General features: G+C 32.8%; 1 pseudogene; it reads right to left on the bottom strand.

Moving 5' to 3' along the window:
* Positions 1-14,963: 14,963 nt before the first annotated feature.
* Positions 14,964-17,174, bottom strand: LOC131061937 (NADP-dependent malic enzyme, chloroplastic-like; annotated as a pseudogene).
* Between the last annotated feature and the right edge of the window lie 2,887 nt (positions 17,175-20,061).

Below are 20,061 nucleotides of genomic sequence, written 5' to 3'. Positions count from 1 at the left end.
GCATTCAAAAATCTCATACTCAAAAATAAGAAAGATATATGGGAAGACTGTAACCTGAAAGAGTTAGTTGACCTATATTCCCAAATCAATGTAGTGAATATAAACTTCTACATGCTGCTGAACAATTGCCTGGGAAGGATGAGTTGAATATATGATATGTTATCAAAATTTTGATGCATGATACTTCTCGTCGTGTTTTGGTTCAAATTCCATAATTTCATGGAATACAAAATAGGTTACAGTTGTATTTTTCTTTCCCATCTCTTCATTTGATTGAATAAAGTGTGAATATCACAAATCAAACCAAAAAGTGACCTAACATGCAGACCATTTCAGACCATGTCATTATAATGCTTAAATAGTTATTATGTTAGATACTTAAAAATAATAATTTCCAAATGTAAGTTTCACGATACCTATTATGAAAAAATGTTGGGTCTCTTAGAATTTGCAAAGTTAAAATCATGAAAAAATTTAAGCTAATCACGTAGATGTTTTAATTTATTTTTGCAATATTCATATATAATAATTACTATTTTAATAAAGTTATGAAATATTAATTGTTCATTTAACTTCAGTTTTGAAATGTAATTGTAAATAATATTAACTAGCAATTGCATCTTGGTGTGCAATGGGTATGCCAAAGAGGTGTAGAATTTTGAATCTTTTGGGGAAAATTTTGGTTTATTATTGCATACATTATGTAATAAATTTGAGGTCAATTGGTGGGTCATTTAGAAAAACCTTTGAAATAGGAAGATAGTTGGATTACATTTGCAATAGGATTGTTGATGGTGTTTTGATACACTATCAAACACAGAATAAGGTATTGAATACTCTATCCTCTCTTGAGTAAAGACTCTCAAATGTTGAATATTTGCATAAGGATCACTTGAGATGACTTCAAGGTTATTTTGTGTCAAATCTTGACATGTTGGATAGCTTCAATGGTATTAATGTTATGTGTTGTACCTATGAGGAGACTTACATTGAACACCAGAATGCTCGAATGATTATAGGAAAGTGGAATTTCACTTGATTAAAAACAAAGGAAAAAGGGATAAGGGTTGAGAAGGGCTATTCTAACTCTAGGAATATAAGAGTGATGGATGATCTTTGGTGAAACTCTAACTAAGTCATGCTTCGACATGCAACGAACATCTCTACAAGGCTAGTGCGATCTTCTAAGGATAACTTTACGATGTTCAAATCACCACTACAAGAAGAGATACCATCAAGTTGATGCATATTAATGAAGAACTGATAATTGAAGTTAAGCTTTGGCTAAGATGAATCCACTTGACTATGCAAGGCACTCTACCATCGGTATAGTATTAGTAGTACATGGACATACGAATTTCACCATTGATCCCACAAAATTTCTTCCATTCATCTAATTAACATGAAATCAAATTGAGAAGTATAGAGACCATGCAAATTGTTGAATCAACACATAGAATTCACCATTTCTTCAATGAAGTTTACATGTCTTTTGCAACAATGTCTTGGCAACAATCTTTGCCCTCTCTTTCTACTCTACTCTGATTGCTAAGTGTTCTTGAGCTATTGACTCTTAACTATCCACAATCCACTTTACAAATGAAGAAGTGAAGCCTTTTATAGTTCTCTCATTACATTTCAATGGCTAAGATCAATTCGAGATCAATGGCCAAGATTACAGGATAGAAACCCTATTGTGAAGAATTTAATGCTTGACCAACGGTACAATTACATTTGAGGGGATACATTTCCTTCTAAGAAAAAATGACCAATAAATGATGATGGTAGGTACATCCAACATCATTCCCTTGTAGCAATTATCTCCTTTTGATAGATGAGTCAAGGTACATTTAATTTGGATGCCTTCTTGCAAAATGATATGATTGGATGTAATGATGACTAGGCACCACCTCAACTTTATTGATTATGTAACTTATTGCAAGTGTGCAATTGAATGCGAAATATCTCTTGATATTCAACATGTGCAAGCGCTTGATGTGATGATGACTTTGCTGAAGTTGATTTTCTAACTTTGATTAGCTCTTCTAAAACTATCTTTTGTCTTGATCACTTGCATTCGCGAGCTTTCATCTGGCTATACTGACAATGATTCTTGGATTTTTGAAAGAAATTCAAGAATATAAAAACTTTATCTTGTGCACGTGACATTGATGCATATCTTTTGCCTTCATGTTGCATTTGGTGTAGGCCTTATCTTGGGTGGACAAACAGGCCTTGCTTCCTTCATACTGTAAGAGTTGTCTAATTTAGTTTTATGAAATGATATTTGCTTTGCAAACAAAACTTGATTGCCTAATCTAGGATTCATAACCCTAGCCAAATCTCTAATCTGTTATCAAAATATGATATGATCCTGATAATAATTAGTCCTCGTGAACTCTTAAAGATGACCAAAATATGTAATGCCCCACCAAGAAACCTTAAAGGATACAACTACAAACACTCAAAAAGAGTGCAAAAAATTTTGTTTTAAAAAAATACAAAACACATTAACGTAAAATATAAACATTGCAATAGAAATTGCACATGCAGAAGACTTAACTCAAACTCCTAAAGAGTTTCCCAATGTGAATTACTTAATTAAACTAACTTTAACTTAAGATCGGTTAATGCATTTAAGAAATATATTTTACCATTAGGAAATTAGTTACACAAAATAATGATTGTTTCCATACTTTGCACATGATAAAAATAACATTACTATACTTCTTTCATGTTAACACATCCAATTACATTACAACAATGAATTAATTAAAGATAGAAATCCTAACATATAACTCACATCATAATAGATTTATTTACTTTGCAAGGATAATTTAGTATTACAATTGCACTTAATATATCAAGTCTCATAAACATACATAATGATTACATCAAATTACAACTGCCAAGAAGACATACATATAGCATATGATACAACCGACCACATAAGGATCTAAGATATACAAATATGATCTAAGAAGAATAAGAAGGATCCAACTGGTACAATGAAATGAAGTGATACCAAGAGATACATCTAGAGCACCTGCAAAGCTAATCCCTCGCAATAAGGCACGAACAAAATACCCAATGGAAAGTGGTACTACCATACGACCATGTGGCCCAGAATGGAACCACCCTTCCGTTCTAGGAGATAAGAATAAGGCCCTCAAGCAAGCCACAGAAAAACATCACATAGTCTAACATGTACATCAGGTACTCACACAAGACATAAGCATACAAATAAGACTCCCACAAGAGTTCTCCAAGTAAAGCCAACACATGACTACACACTAGTGAACATAAGGGAAGAGTGTCATCTCATAGCTAGTATGGGTTATCCTAGCAGGCCTCCATAGGCCTTGACCCCCATCTTGGATTCTCCTGGTAGCCTCTCCCGAACCCCCAGCCCCCATCCATGACTCATGCGGACCCAACAAACCTTTCGTGAGGACAAAGTAGTTGTTTTTCCATTACAGACCTTCCCACTGCATCATGAGTCTGTACTAGCACTCAACCATGAGTGGGGCACAATTAATATTGATTAATATTTGAAACCCAGCCCTAGTTTATTAATTAAGTTATCACTTATTACTCAACTTCCAAGGGGTTATCCTGGAAGCTACTTTGGGCCTCAACCCCCACTTAGAAGCCAGTCTTCCTTATGACACTACACAACCTCCAAAGAACCCCAAGCCAAAACACAAAAGCCAACAACACATGGAGTTCAAAACAAAACTGAAGAACAACTTGGTTATACAACCCTTCTACCAAAGTTACACCAACTTGAGGTGTGAAACAAACAACTGGTCTATCCACAAGACAAGACTAAAACCAAAATAAAGCAAGTACAACCACAATCAAAACTTAACCAAATCAACTTGCATGATAGACTTACATTCAACAACATGCCATCATGCAATGAAAATGACTCTTTCAAATCAACACCAAAAATCCACCAATCAGAGTAAATACTCAAAAGGGTACACATGCACTCTAAACATATCCATGCTAAGGAATCATAATGATTACTCAAAATATAATTAAAAGCTAATGTTCTCTAACTGTAGCTCTTTCAATAACTAACTTTTTCATGATAAGAACACCACAATAGGGAATAACACATAAAGATGATCTAAGTAAACAAATGCCCAAATAAACTTGCTCAATACTTTATTTAAAACCATACACCATATAAAAAAAACTCGTAGACTAAATAAGCCATCATTTAAACAAATATAAATCTTTTCCAATTAAAGCCAATTTGGCTATAAACAAATCTCATTTGCATTCAAATTTCTAATTACTGAAATAACAATTAAATACATTTGGAAACTATAATAATTATTTAAATCAAATAGACCTTTTCTTTTTAAAAACATATTAACTAAATTTAATTAATGTCTATCAATATATATTTTATTTTCTCAAATTAAATTACAGTTAAAATTCCATCAATCTCTGATATTCAATTGATATTTCTAAATTCCATAACTCACACACACACATATATATATGGAATTGCACATTGTCTAATGAATTAATATTAACAGTGAAATAACAAAACAAAAAAAATTGAATGGCATTTCTTTCATGGCGTGCAGACCACGCAGGGGAGGGTTTGCTCCCCATCCCATAGCATGGGGAAGAGAGGTGCCCACGTTGTGGATGCCTCCCCCCATGGTTGTGGAGGAAGGGGCACCCACAGTGTGGCCGCCTCTCCCCACTGCTGTGGGTAGAGGGGCACCCACAGCCGTGGGTAGCCTCTCCCCACAACCATGGGGTTTGGCTCCATGGCCACCCAAAATATCTTTTTGTTTTTCAATTTTTTTTAATAATTTTTTCATTTTAAATAAAATCCCTCTCTGCAAAATTTGAGAGAGGCATGATTAAATTTTTTTTCAAATAAAATTTTGAAATGGAGTTTCATAATGAAGTTTTCCAATCAGCAACCTAAAAACACCAGTCCTTTGCCCAAAAATAGGGTATGGACTTTTGGCAAACCAATTTAATGGTGAAACATTCATAATATTTAATTAACAGGCTAAATCCAAGATTCAAATACCAAAATTTCAGAGACACTTCACAAACCAAATTTTTCTTCCCAACAGGAAATTAAGAATTTTCCAAAACCTCAAGAACTAATTTTACCCAAAAAGGAAAGATTAAACTTCTTCCAATTTCACTAAATTTTGATTAAACTATAAGAGAATACTAACAACAAATTCTTTCAACCCAACAAAGGAAAAGACCAAACAATCACACATTTACAGGAAATCTTAACAAGAAGAACAAAGCAACATAAGCAAGCAGCCAACCTGCAAAAGCTTTCCCGAGGAAATTTGAGGAAGAGCCATCCCAATCCTCCCAAAATTGTCACAGTATTCACTAAAACCCCAAAAATCAGCAAGAATTTTCCAAAATGATAACATAATCCTCTCTTTTCAAAATCTTTTACCAAATTATAAAGCCTTCCACCCTAAAAATCTAATTTACGGCACAATTTCATTTTTTTGAAAAATAGAAAATCAAATTTTATTTTAAAACATTTACATGACTATATTAAAAAAAAAATCTATTATTCTTTTAAAATCACCAAAAATAATTAATTTAATAACTATTAAGTAAAAATTGATTTTCTTTCTCTCTTTTTTTTCAAAACAATTACTCAAGCCATATTATAATTTTTCACTAATAATTCAACAATCACTCTAACTAGACAATTAAGAATAATCGATTATCCAATTAACCACAAAAGTGCTCTTAATTTAATTTATCCTTAATTTTGAATTTAACAAAACAACACACATTAATTTTTAATAATCCTATGGCATTAATAATTAATTACTCATTAACTAACACAAGAAGAGAATAATTAAATACACAAAACGCATAACACGCAAAACTCAACTTAAACAAAATAAGGACATGACCCACATACCAATGTTGGAATGATGGCCAACTTGGCGATCCGATAGGGTTGACAAAAGACTGACGACACTCACAATCGAGCAAGGCTAAGGGTGACATTAGGGCCTTAAAACCATCTCCTCCACTTCCATTGGGTTAATTAGGTATGCTTAGCCCTGTGGAGCTAGGTGGAGTCGATAACTTATACCTACAATTCCTGCATCACCGAACCACACATACATATATATACACAAACACGGTAAACACACCCTGTGAAGGAGAATCGTGACTTTTTGTGTCTCACCGAAACGAGTGACGGGAAATCATCCCCTCACACCTCATACACTTTCCACACAAACATGACGACATATACACGAAGCAACTCACATTTACAAAGTAAATGTGTTAGTCCATCGTTAGTAACACATAAATAAACTTAACATTTCATCATTAATAAGATACAGTGCAGAAGCAGAATTCACAACTACTCATCAATAAGCAATAATGCATAATCATGTTCACCAAATCACACTCCAAAGCATCATACCAGAATAACACATCACAATCACAATAAATAAACCATCCACATAAGCCACTGAAAAGTCAACCCTGGTCAACGAGGTCCAAAAGGCTCTGATTAAAGTAGGGGTACTACAAAATGCAGTACTTTAAAATGTCTAAGAAAAAAAAAAAAAAAAAACTCATGAAGGCAATAAACAAGAAATTAAATCTGTCACAAAATGTTGTCTGATTTTGTATAAGAATGACGAAATAAGCCCTATTTCAGATCTGCGCACTGTTGTACAATAGTCAGAAATTTCAATTTGGTTACCACTAGACCAAATTGTCTTTATAGTTGGGTGCGCTCTTGATATCAGCTGCTGGACTTTTGTCAGGCTGTTGATGTATGCGTAATAATCTTTTCCAAGTTCGATGTAGATCAGCTGACAAGTGTTTACAAAAGACAATATTACCGTGTAATGACAAAATCGCATTTTGGTAGGAGCCAATTGTTGACTAGCCTTGAAACTTCGAATGTCTTCACCTCCAATCAGACTTTAAATTCGCTGCAGATTTAGAGAATCGATACCTTGCAAATGAACACTTATTGAAGTCACAGCCCTGAGTGGTGAATTCGCTGTAGCTGGGAATGAATTTGTCGCTGAATAATGATCATAAACTGCTGCGCCTCAATTCAGAATCACCACTTCTCAATCAAAATCGCACAAATCCCATACTGCTCTTTGCCAAACATAAATCGTTATCTATTAGAATGACAGATATAAGGGCAAAATCGATCTAATTTGATCAAATGAAATGAAATGATCAAATTTAAGTTTATTGTTGCTCCGGGGTTCATCACAATGATTTGGTGTGTTGGATTTAATGTGCCTTTGCTCGAAATGACAGAATTCAACCACCATTATTTACTTATCGATAGCAAATATTAAATGATAGTCTTGATACATGAAATCGTGGCTTTGGAAATTCAAACTCTCTCATTCACAATCGATTTTTAATAGGACAGATAATCATCGATTAAATACGTTACATTACAATCCCCAAACTTTGCCTTTTGAATTTTAATCGCCTTCTAATCATCATATAAAGGTAAGCACCTGTTATTGAATGCAATTCATTGATGTTCGATCTAGTCTTGCATCATTCATTTAATATCTCGTAGTCGATTGTTAGTGATTGTATTGAACTTGAAACCATTTAAGTAAATGATTTGCATCGCATTGGGATCTTTTAAGAGCTCTAAAGATTTGCATTGAATGCATTTTAAAATTGCATTGTGAAAAATCTAAGTCGTTAGGTAACGCCATCGATCATTCATCGACTCGAACTTGCATTTGTTCATTGTTCATTGTGCATTCGAATATTGAAGTCGTTTCGAGTGACTTGCATCGTTAGAAGTATTTATGAGCAATGCAGGAAAAGTGTAATGCTTTTGAAGATATTAATGAGGACCGCTTAAAAGCTTATTTTCCATGCCTTGGCCAAATTTTAATGATTTTCATTTTTTTGAGGGGGGGAGTTTTTTAATTTAAGATGACTCTTATGCTATGCTGAAGTGGCATTATTAATGCCTTAGAAAAAACATTTTGCTCACACACACAACCTCAAAAAACATTTTCAACTTCCTTCTTGCATACCACATAAAAAATAAATCTTAAAAAATAACAAACTCAACTACATTTTGGTGGGTCCCAACTGAAGACAATCAAAAAATATTTAAAATTTTCATGTTTAAAAGTTTTGTGAGTCCCAGCAAAGAGTTCTTATAAAAACTTTTAATTTTTTTATGTTAAAATTTGGTGTGTCCAACAAAACAGTCCTCAAGAAAATTTATTTAATTCTTCTTTCAAAAGTTTAAAGTGAGGCCCAAACAGGCTACATGCGAAAAGGGAGGAAAGGATGAAGGTAATAAGTTTGAAAAGAGGATGCCACAAGGGGAATGGAAGGAATGGAGAGGGATGTGAGGTGACATCATGGCAAAGGGGGAGTTACAAGGGGATGCAGCTATTTTGGCTCCAAAATGGTACTGTTGTACTGACGACATGCATAACATACATGCATACCCATGCCCACTTGTAGGTGGTCCCACGGACGGGCGGTGATGAGCTGGACATGGAAGGACATAACACAGGTGGGGGATCTAACAATATGGACTCATTGGAGGTGATGTCCAGACCACATGTCATATCACCAGAGATAAGGGTGCGTGTAACATGCAATTGGTCCTTTGTAAACAGTTGGGGTTGTGACTATAGAAGGCTTAGTTGGGCAGGCGGGAAAGTAGTTGGAGATACATGTCTCCCACTATTGTATGTGTGCGATAACGTGCATTGGGTATGGTCAATAACTATGGTCAAAGCCATAGGTAGATCTGTTGTTCACTATTTTGTAAAAATCCTCCCCATTCAGTTATCCCACATGGCCTCTTATGATTCCTTGTTACCCATGCAGGATAATCCTTCCTTTGCTTTCACCTTGTTTCCTTATCCCACATTGTTTTAATCTTACTCTACTTACCCTTGCGGAATAAGCTTGTGTATGTTCACAAAATATTCCTCTTATCCCACATGGCATTGCATTCCTTTGTTTCTTCATTGCTTAGTTCTTTCCCCACCTTATGCTTCATACTCATGCAGGATAAACCTTCTCTTTTACCTTTGTATGTTCTTATCCCGCGGGCCCTTTTCTTATCCCTACATTGATCACATGGGATAAGGAAATCTTTTTCTTTCCTTTGCTCTCTTATCTTGCGTTGCTACTTTTGACTTCTAGGAAACCCCATGGGATAAGAATTCCTTCTGATGCCTTTTGACCATCCTTATCCCATGTTGCACCTAGTCATGCACCTTCAGCCTGAGGGATAAGAATATTAACTCTTCATGTTCATTTTGTTATCTTGCACAATCCACTTTCTCTTCTCTTCTTTTATCCTTGTAGTCACGCAACACTACAATGTGGGATAAGCAACATGGCTGATTTCTTTATGTCCCTATCCTGCACAAGTAATTTACAAACTTCAAACATGATTTCGAATAAGACTTGCTTCTTGTTATTCCTTTCCTCTATCATCCTACACGGTGCTGGACAACAACATGAAGATGTTAGGGGATAATAACTTCTTCTTTCCTCTATTTTATCTTTCTCTCTATCATTGTAGGGTGGTGGGATTTACCATTTTACTTCCCCTCTTTACCCCGCAACATCACCCACAAGCCAACTTTACCCGTGCGGGATAAGCCAACTTTACCCAGAAGACAAATAAGGACTTACCCCACAACGTTAAAAATACCTTTTGAAAAGTGTTGCGGGACAAGAGGAAGGGAAGAATAACAAGGGGCAAAGGCCAGGAAGCCATCCCCTTTTTGGAGGGGCCATGGCTAAACTAGCTCCAAAATGGCACATCAATAACACAAAAAATTTCAAAAATTATAAATTGTTGATCGTGGTCAGCAAATTTAGCTATGACATTGATTTTTTTAAAAATTTCAAAAAAGTCAATAACATGAGTTTTATAACCCCATTTTGGAGCTAGTTGAGCTATGAGGGCTGTAGCTAAACTAGCTCCAAAACTACATGTCAATAACACTAAATGTCAATAACATGAAATTTTTCAAAAATTATAGATCGTTGATTGTGATCAGTAGAATTAGCTGCGGCTTTCAATTTTTGAAATTTTTGAAAAAAGTCTATAACATGAGGTTTATAACCCTATTTAGGAGCCATTTTAGCCACGTGTGCACATCTTGTTTAACCTAACAAATGCCTTCATTAACATCAAATAACACAATGGTTATCACAACTAATATTGTAGATTATTGACTAGATTCGTATAACACAAAAGTTATTATAGCATTAAACAAAATATTATTGGTTGTTTGTTGAATAAGATGAAGGTTGTAAAGACAATAACATGACAGATTATTCATAGAATTGTGTATAACATGTAGGTTTTAACATGGAAACATTGCAGATTATTAACCCTATTCATATAACATGAAAGTTATCATAGCACTAAAGAACAGATTATTGATCGTTCGTCGAGTAACACGAAAAGTCAATAATATACAATTTGTCAATAACATGAAATGTCAATAAAAGGAAATGTCAATAACATGCAATTTGTTAAACAAAATCCTCATCAGGCAACTAATGACTCCAAAATTGGGCTAGCTAAACTGGCTCGAAAACGCACATCAATAACATGAAAAGTCAATAACATAAAAAAATTCAAAAATTATAGATTGTTGATCTTGATCAGAATATTTAGCTAAGACTTTGATTTTTTGAAAATTTTCAAAGAAGTTAATAACACAACTTTTTAACATTAAGAAGGTCATGTTGGGTACAACTCTTCGTTTTGATAAATTGTCTTCCTGCTATCTTGTGCAGTTCATGGTGGATGCAAGAAGATCATGTAGGGTAAAAACTAGTGTTCCTCAACATGCCTACTCCTATTCAAAAAGGCTCAAAGAGATATAAGAGACCCTTGCATGGAAAACCTCACCAACCATATATGACCAACCTCGTCATCCTGTGAGGAAGATGACAGTGCAGAATTGATGTTGTAGGGGACCCGAGGGGGCTGCGACTAGAGTGACCCAATAAATGAACATCAATAACATGAATTTTTTGTGAAAACTTTCACAATTTTCAATAACACGAGTTTTTAACGCCTTTTTGGAGGCAGTTTATTCACGTGCTAAAAGGATTAAAAAACGCGTGTTATTGACTTTTTCAAAAAATTTCAAAAAATCAAAGTGGTAGCTAATGACAACGTAACGACTTAACATGACAAGTTATTGACATGATTTTGCATAACATAAAGGTAATGACAGGATAACCTGTCAATAACCTATTATGTCAAGTCATTCTAACCATCATGTTATACACAAATCTAGTAAATCCTATCATGTTAGTAAATCTAGTACATCCTTCATGATAACCTACAGAGTGAGCCCGACTAATTATTCAAAGAGGCAATTTTTCCTTGTGAGGTGGTGGGATGTAGAGTGATCCTTACCCTACATGGGTTCCAAATGAAGAATTTTGGTGCTACGGGAGAGCGGGGGTGCTTGTAAGGAGAACAAAAGTTCACCCCACATGGGTGTAATCTTGTCAATAATCTGTTATGTTGTGCCATAATAACCCTCTTCTTATATGACATCTTGTCAATAGTCGATCATGTTATCATCTAATTACATTCATATTATATAGAAAATCCTGTAAATAAACTATCATGTTATCAGTTATTATTGTGTATACATTCTCAATATGTTTGTTATAATATTATTTTAAGTTGTAAAAATGAAAATTAGATTTTTGTTGAAGTATTTTTTTATCTATGTGCCTAGTCCCTAGTTTGATCTAGTATGTTGCATTGAGTAGAGCCTTTTCTTTAATCATTTTTTTTAGTGCAGGAGCTTAACCAATTTTTTGGAAGGATAACGCGACACATTATTGACCGTATTTCCATATAACATGAAGGTTAGCATCGGATAGCATGACATATTATTGATCGAGTTGGCAAATAAAATGAAAGTTAGTACTAGATAACATGACATATTATTGACTATGATGTCATATAACCAATGTCATATAACATGAATGTTACTATTAGATAACATAACATATTATTGACATACCATACAACATTATTATACAGAGGTTATTAAATATATAGGAATAATGTGACAGGTTAATGATTGGGTTTTTAGATAACATAATAGGTTATTGACACATTTCACAATGTTAGTAGTTTCCTTATGATATGGATGCAATTCGGTGATAAGGGATAGAGGGGATTCAAATAGTTGATATAAACTTCGTGTTATTGAGTTTTTCAAAAAATCAAAGCCCCATGTTTTTCTGCCAATCACAATCAAGGATATGGGATGTTCACAAAATTCAATAACATGAAGTTTGTAACCACTTTGTGGAGCATAGATGGTACATAAGATTGTGCATTTTTTTGTAGGGTAATAGATCACATAAGATTGTGCAGTTTTTTAAAGGGTAATAGATGGTGCATAAGATTGTGTAGTTTTTTTAGGGTAATATATTGTGCATAAGACTACAATTTCTTTTTGTTTTTTTTAGAAGAACGATTTGCATTATATTACTATATGAATGATAACACATTGTGCTATATTACTTTACACAGAATAATCTGTCATGTTATGGATAACATATAGAGATAATTGAAATGTGTTATATAGATAGTTTATAATAACACAATGTGCTATGTAGAAGCATGACTCAGTATGGTAAAGAAGAATTAATAAATGTGGCATCACCTCATTGCCTAAGTATATTTTGTAAATTTTGTGTGAGCATGACCTCATTTTTTGAGTTTATAATATGCCTATTTACTTTGTGAGTTCACTGTATACTTATATACTTTCTGAGTTCATATGTGACATCACCTCATTCTCGAAGCATATTTTGTAAATTTTGTGAGCATGACCTCATTTTTTGAGTTCATAATATGCTTAGTTACTTTGTGAGTTCATTAATTCTTATTTACTTTCTGAGTTAATTTTCTAATTTTATTCTTTCAGTTCATTATATGTGTATTTATTTCATTTTCTAGGTAAATTTAGTGTGTTTATTTGAGTTGATTTAGTTCTTAAAAACATCTATTTGAACTATTGACTAGCCTAATCAGTAATAACGTAACATAAATGTTGAATGAAACTATGATATAACTTTTACCAACTGCTATTAGTTTGTTATCTACATTGAATAACATAACATATGTTCTAATCTATTATAGTTACATATAGAGAGGTTGAGTGAAAAATATGGATGTATAACTATGTATAACCATTCATCATCCATTATAATTGTTGAAAGAACCATTATAATTATTGAAAGAACCATTCATAAACCATTAAACTTGTTTAAATGAACTCAGTTTGTTTTATTTAAAATATTAATTCAATAACCATTTAATCTATTTTATTGAAAATAATAATTCAACAATTATTCAATATGTCTTATTGGAAATAGTATGCATCATTAATGAGGTTTTATTCAACAAAATTCATCAATATACTTTTACAAAGCTTCTTAACATATCATTAAATTGGTCAGTTTTTTTGGTGTTGCATGTCCGCCTCATGCCCTACTTATTTCTCGATCAGCATCTATTTTCTATGCAATTCCATATCCAAGTCCACATTCTTATTACTCAACTACATGACCTTCTTAGTTAGTCTAGTGCATCTCCTTTGCAGTTCGGTAACCATCCCCTTTAGCCTTTCATTTTCAACATCATTCAATTTGAAATGTCTAGGAAACACTTCATTTTTCAAACATTTTCAAGAACAACCTAACATAGAAATCCTATTAAAAATGTTTGGATAATGTCCATATCCATTCCTATACCAAAAACATCCAATGTTGAAGCATGAAAACATTAATAATTAATTTACAAAGCACTATGCAATTTATAAACTGCATCCTAACATGAAATTCGGGATAAAACATTTTCATAACATAAAGCTATCTAGTTGTTGTTATATTCTTTTCCTTTCAATTGCTATCAATGTAGATAAATTTCACATCTACATTCAAGATGTCCATTGTCTCTATTTAGCTCTTAGCAACTCCTTAATAAGGTTAGGGCCTACCTAGTTCATAGGATTTTGTAGAAACAAATTTCATCTATACAAGCTAATATTTTTCTGCTATTTTGAAATGGTGGATAAATGAGACCAAAATCTAGATGCTCTTTAGTAACCAATTGAGCTAAATCCTGAGTTGTTACACAAAAATCCAAGGTTTATGTCATTTATATTGAACATAATCCAAACGGTTTCATGCATAGGATAAAATTAAAAAAGACTTACAAGTTGCCAATAGAATGTCATTATGGACATGAATTGTTCCTAAAATGACCATGCCTAAACCAAATCCAGGGAAGATATAGGCATTATTAGCCTACAAACAATTAAATAATAAATATAAGATCAAAGGCTTCTAAAGCGTATAATAACAATTACGATGAGTACCCTCCATAAATAAAAGAAAAAATGGTTACTCAACCACCAGTATGACAATGAAATGGCATATCAATAAAATTTATTAAAACTAGCTATCTTACAATACCTTGTTGGCTATTTCTAGTGCAATAAGCTCTGCAATACTTGTCCCAACCTACACATTTTCACAGTAATTACTAATTTATTTTCAAACAAGGCTAGAAAAGAGTGCAATATTTTAAAGCTTCGAAAGAAGTCTTCAATTCCAAACAAGAAAATGGCAATGATATGTAAACCAAACAAATACTAAAATATGACAGGCGAACAATTATCTTGGTTGCAAAAGAATGTAAATTCTTCATAATTTTTTATTCTGCATACATTATTTTTCCAAATATGTAAACATAGTAAATTAGGTATTAATTGAAGATACAATTGTTACATAAAAATTGTGTGAGGTATTCACTACTAGTTACTACTGGGAAAGGTAAATCTTAAACCATATCTTTAACCTAATTTGAAATAGGAATATCAAGTTAAAGATACATTTCAATTAAAATCAGGGGCTCCTCCTGACTCGAATAAGAAATTTCTCTCCATACTTGCTTGTTTGATAGAAAACATGAACTTTTGAAGGTCACAATATTCCTTGAGCACATTATATAGTTAGAAACTTGTACCATGTATAATTGAGCAATACAAAAAATTGGAAAAGTAAAGATGAAATATTTTCTTGTCAAGAACAAAACCTGGCTTGTAGCATGTCTCTGTCTAAGCCCTATGTAGAATTCATCATTCAACATTTTTTCCTGTTTGGTCCCAACGTCAATAGTTATTGGAAGACAGTGATCACATACAAGTTGTCAAACCAAACTTGTGTCGTATATGTCTATCATGTAACATAATTCAGATCCCCATGACCCAAAATTCATTTTATTTCTAAACTTACTGTCAACCTTTTGAAACAAACAAAAGAAAAGGGGAAAGCATTGATACCTTTTACAAGGTATCTTACTAATTAAAATCCATTTAACACAAAATCAATAATGAAACTTTGTGCATAAGAAGCAATAGAGACAATACTCTAATAATCGATAAAACAAGGTGGTCTATGCAACTTAATAAAATGCTAATTCAATTTTTATTTTGTACCATTTTTCCAGAATCAACCAAAAATAAGTTACCATTAATAGATACAATCATTTGATATTATTAATCAATAATCATTGACTAGTGAAATAAATGGGTAACATCCTAAAATCAAACAATTACTTTAAAATAAGATCTCCTATTACAAGGGCTAAATACCTATGAAGGACAAACTCTCCCAAGTGTTGTATACTGAGAAATTTTTCCAACATGAATTCCTATTCCATGATAATAATTGTTCATAACAGACATGTCAAATGAAATAACACAAAATCCAATAGTCATAAGATAAGAACATAAATGTAACATGTCGGAAAGAGAATAAATGTAAGAATAAAGAATTACAAGATGCACCCCTTATATTCTAGATAGTAGAAATATTAACACATGAAAAGTCAATTTTTTTGCATTTAATTTACTTGGCATCCAATATCTCCAATTCCCAGAATATGTTCACTATCAATGACAACAATGAACTTGATTTTTTGTTCAAGCCAATTCTTCAAAGCCTCAAGGATTTTTTTGCTGCTAATTTCAATTACCTCTAAATTAGATCCTAGAGAGAAGTGATAGTCCTTTCATATGTGAACAAGAAACCAGAAAATATTATCCAACTTTGTAACAGACATATGATATATTTATTATGAAAGACAATACATGATTCAATGAAGGAACATGTCAATGCCTATAGAGTTTCTGAAAGTAGGTTACAAGGCACTCTACTATTTACTATCCAAAAAGTATAGATGACGATAAATTAGGAACCCCAACTTGGACAATCCTTAGAAGTGTTCCTCAAACAAAAAAAAATATTATGGTAACAGTTGTATAAAACCAAGAGTTGACCAAAACTTGAAAAGAAAATTTCAGATATCGATTGAATGCACATACCATACAACTACATGATCCTGGTTAGTAATACATGAAACTGCATGATCCTAATACTAAGAAAATAAATTGAGGATGGTATAGATATACATACTTATTTTCTAGCTTATGTAAAGACCTTGTAGATGCTTGAAAATAGTACCAAATTTTTGGCAAGTTTCACCAATAGTGGGTGTGTAGACTATACGAAGCAATCCTTCAACATGGTCAACTAAGAGTTTGTAAAACAATCTTTCATTCCTCTCCTACAAATATATATACATGTCAATGCAAGTGAAAATTAATCATAAAAATAATTTTGTACATAAGTCATATTGTTATTTTTTTCAACAAGAAGGGATGGTCAAGGAGTCCCAGACAAACTAATGTAATACAACGAAACAATTTTATAGAAAAAAGGTGAAATAAATTTACTTAAAAGTTTAAATGTCTAGAATTAATATCATGGCAATATCAGAGATAATAACACTAAGTGAAAGTATAGGTTTCATCTGTCCAATTCCACAAACACACAATCTCTTCAATATTGAAAAGAATTTAATAAAATACAACTCTACAGCTATGGAAATTATCATTTGAAATAACAAACTGCTCAAATCAGTTGATACTCACAAATATTCTAGAGTGAAAAAAATAAAACACCTGAAGGTTCATCATAGCCATGTATTTTTGCAATGGTGTATGGGAGTCACGAATGATATTCATTAGCTTCTTTACTTGCATCGATAAGATAAAGAATTCAACAACAAATATACCAAGCCTACATTCAAGAGTTGTTATCCAAGGCGATAGTGTGATGGAAACCCCTGATAACAATGATTATGTGTAGCAAAATATGTAATAAGACTTGGAATCATTTCTTCATAACAATTATTTTCCATTGTATTTATCTATTTGGGTGCAAAACTTGGCATTAAGTATACAAGCACTAGACTAGTATGTTAACAGGTACCTTGCCAAAGACCATTGTCTGATCTTTTGGTTAAGAATCTACATTCATTAACAAAGGGTTTTATCTTCTTTCCAAGTAATAGCAACATAAAATCCACAATAAAATAGTGCTTGTAATACCCTAAAAATGGTCATCTAAACCATCCCCTAATCTTGACAACATCACCAAGGTCCTAACCAAAGGCAATTAAATCAATCTTGAGCACATTATTAATTCTTCAATCATCAAATATCACATGGCAAATCAACTACTCGATATTAATTAAATATTTATTTAATTAATTGAATCATTTCCAATAATATCATTTTGATCAATTATCCCATTTTAATTTATTAAATATCTTTGCATATTTAATTAATTAATTAATTTGCCATTTAATCATGCAAAAGGAATTAATTTATTACAAAAGATGAATTAATTACAAACAAAGAGTTGAATTGAAATAAAAAAAGAAGAATTGAATTAAGAGAGAAATCAAACTTGAGATATTATTTCTTTTTCTAAATTTAAAACTTGAAATCAGAAAAGCAATTAAATTGAATTATTGAATTATTCTCTAAAATTGGAACTCAAAGCTTTTCAGAAAAAGAAGTTCAGTTGCATTGAAAAGACCTTTTTCTTGAATAAATGAAATATATGCATGGAATTATCTATTTTTATCATATATGCAAAGGAATTAATTTATTATTATTTCCAATGCAACTTGGACTTCTAATTTGAATGCATTTCAATTAAACTATAATTGGAATATATCTCAAGGTTAACAAAGCATGATTTCTCAATTATTTTCAATTAATCCTAAATTGAGCTTTTTCTCTTAAAATTATCTATAAATTTGGTCTTTAGCTCTCATTCCAATATACCCCAAAGATTTTTGAGAACACACTTGGAGATTATTATTGCACTAATTTCACTCTAGAGTCATTGAAGATTATTGTGATTTTTAGATTATTTGCATCCATCATTGCTTGAATTTTTTTTTTGCTTGAATTATTCACCCATCTTCCATCCATATAGTTAAATATCATATAGATCAAATCCTTCATCTTGGTGTAGTCTAGTCACTGGTATTGCTTATAACAATCTGAGAGCAATCTTATACTTGCATCTTTTAGAAGGAAGTTAGTCGCTTTGTTATAGTTTTTTACTTATTGATTATTGATTATTAACCATGCATATAATGACTTAATTGAAGTGTTGTGCTTGTAGTTGCAGACTAATTTTTCACACACACATATCTGGCACCCACCGTGGGGCCAAAGACTACATTTTTTTTTGGCCTCCAAGACTAACTGCTCTATTTTTTGTTATTTTCTAGATTTTTGATTTTTTGATTTTTTGTCCGTACATCTCGTATGACATTTCCCATACGCTTGAATGACAAATAGCAGGTATCATACGAACAGGAATCCTGTCTCATACAAGTTAGGATCATGTATCGTACGACTTTTTATACTATCATATGACTCTGTATTTTCTGATTAAAAGGCAAATTTCATAATTTTTATGGATTATTCTGACAATTGACCCTGACTGTTTATCTGCCTATCTCAAAATTTTTCACAACCTAATTAGTTTTCTACAGAATGTTTGTCGAAGAATATGCATGTCGCACAAAGACAATATGACTACTGATTCATTGTCTTTGCAGGTTGCCTAAGAAGAATCGACTAAACATCATGTATTCTTTAAATTCATTTTTGAGGAACCTAACTTGCTATCTGGTTAAAGAACAAATTTGTCTTTCATGCTTTTAGAAGATTCTAAGAGGTAGGAGAGTATGCTCTTGTCTTTTTCTAGACAATCAGAAATCCAAACCCTTGAGGCTCTTTCTTTGTTTGAGATTTGTACATCTTTAGCATGCCTGCCCTCCCGAGGGGTTGAAAAACTCTTAAATCCATTACGGCCGGTGTGAGGGGAATGACCTAAGTGGGAATGGCTAAATGCCAAGTACTCCAACCCACTATAAAATAAACGTGATTTTGATGAAAAACGAGTCAACAACAGTGCTCGAGAATAGCTCTCCTCCGTACCTTCGGGTATATTAAACCTTGGTTTTCAAGGCTAGGAGACCTCTTAATTGAGTTTATACCTCGATGTGCCGAATGGACCCCTGATTAAATCCAATTCAAAACTAGAAGCTACTTGATTCACCTCCAAAAGGGAGATAATATTTGTGCAAGAGAGATAGTAACTCTCCCAAGATACTTGTCATTTCATGCCCCCATTAGCATTTGGAGTCAGATAATACGGCATTGAGAATCCATTGTGTGAGACTCAGTGACTGTATTCTGATTAGCTATTGGGTGTCTACCTGAGTCTACAAGCAAAGGTTTTCTTTCCTCACCAAATTCCTTAGGGTTTGCATGCTGTGATTGGAGTCACTATACATACTACTTGTTTTCTGTGTTTTTCATCCCTGAAACAAAAATTGGAAATACCCAAATTGGAGAAGACCAGAAACAACTCAGTGATTTGAAACTCTATCTATGTCAGAAACTAGTCCATCCCAAGTCGGAACTCTATCCGTGTCAGAAACTTGTTCATCTTAAGTCAAAGATCTGTATCTTGGTCCAAAATCAGTCCATCTCAAAATTGGTCATACTTAGTTATCATACTTAGCAATCAAAAAAACTCAGAATTTCTAGGCTCTGTCTT

This window comes from Cryptomeria japonica, chromosome 4 (assembly GCF_030272615.1).
Source record: "Cryptomeria japonica chromosome 4, Sugi_1.0, whole genome shotgun sequence".
In the NCBI taxonomy this organism is placed as follows: Eukaryota; Viridiplantae; Streptophyta; class Pinopsida; order Cupressales; family Cupressaceae; genus Cryptomeria; species Cryptomeria japonica.
This window is presented reverse-complemented; position numbering and strand designations above follow the sequence as displayed.